This window comes from Sinocyclocheilus grahami, unplaced genomic scaffold (genome assembly GCF_001515645.1).
Source record: "Sinocyclocheilus grahami isolate Dianchi unplaced genomic scaffold, SAMN03320097.WGS_v1.1 scaffold7037.1, whole genome shotgun sequence".
In the NCBI taxonomy this organism is placed as follows: Eukaryota; Metazoa; Chordata; class Actinopteri; order Cypriniformes; family Cyprinidae; genus Sinocyclocheilus; species Sinocyclocheilus grahami.
This window is the reverse complement of record NW_015511231.1, coordinates 4,912-6,307: the sequence shown is the minus strand read 5'-3', so window position 1 is coordinate 6,307 and position 1,396 is coordinate 4,912. Positions and strand designations below refer to the sequence as shown.

Here is a 1,396-nt window from a genome sequence, read left to right as displayed (position 1 = left end):
CAATTAACATCTTGTGAAGTGAAAAGCTGCATATTTGTAAGAAATAAATTCATCATTAAGACATTTTTAACTTCAAATCATTACTTTTGGCCAAAAATACGAGTCGTCTACTCTGTAAATCTGTTTCGATGCAGAAAAAAAACTCATCTACATCTTGGATGGCCTGAGGATGGATACATTTCCAGCAAATTTGAATTTTTGGGTGAACTATTCCTTTAATTGAGCAGAGCAGAAAAAGAATATTCAAGGTCTCCAACTAGATTAACTAGCTCTTGGCAATGTAATTTACTGACAGTTTTGATGGTCTCAGACATCCAGCAGGGAAGAAGTGTGAAACCACTAAAAATATCAGTACCGTAAAAATACAGGCCTACATATTTTAATATTGTAAAATCATACATTTCTAAAAGTGTATAAAATTCTAACACCCTCTATTGTACATTAAGCAATACTACTATTTCACCTAAAACAATTAGTATGCTGATTTGTTAATTTGTTCTTAAAAACAGCACGTCATGTCTTGGTGGTACGACTTAATGTTCTTTTTTAATAAATTAAAAATGTACAGTACAGTTCAGCCACAGTAATTTAATTAGGATTGAGGTGAAGCTTCCAGGCTTAGTTTAATTTACTGTTTTAAGAGCAGATTATTCAATAGATGAGTTTTAATGATTTAATTCTGAATATCAGCATCTTTCCAAACCCCCGGGCCGTTCGCACTTAGAGGCCTGTAAATTGAAAGGAGTGTGTTCATGGGATTATTCCAGACACTGCTGGTCTTTCACAGCCTGTTTGGAGAATACTGTATGAACTTGTGAGTGTGTGCACAGCACACTAACAGGATCATAAAGCAGCTCAGGTGTGTCTTGTGCCAGTTCTCTGGACCTTCTTGTTAATGGAGGTTAGCTGATGAGGTGAGCCGGGTGCTCTGCTCTCATGCCAGGGAAAAAATGCAAGGTGGCATTTTATATAAAAGCTTATTATCAAGCTGGTGGTCTGGGGTACGAGCTCAATCCAAAGCCAAGGGCGGAACTGGCACAGGGAAGTATTGTACCTGTGATTGTTACTGACCAAATTGATAATTTGATAAATAGCTGTTCTTGATATGACTGCAAAATGCTTGCAGAGTAATACAGAGACATGAAGCACAGCTATGTTGGAAAGCGGTTGTCTGGCACAATGTTCAATTATACAGTTTAGTGATCATTATACAAACATTTTTGACCAGAGAATGCAGCGGTCAGCTGTGTGATAATGTAATGTGATGTAATGTAATGTAATATGTAGGAATATATGAGAATTTAACCCCACTGTTAAAAATGTTAGGGTCAGTAAGATTTTTTTAATGTTTTTGAAACATTAGTCTCTTATACTTACCAAAAAAAAAAAATAATAA

The 1,396-nt window shown here is 35.7% G+C and overlaps 1 pseudogene; it reads left to right on the top strand.

Annotated features, from left to right (window-relative positions):
• Positions 1 to 1,396, top strand: part of LOC107577737 (whirlin pseudogene) — a 2,597-nt pseudogene that overhangs the window by 605 nt on the left and 596 nt on the right.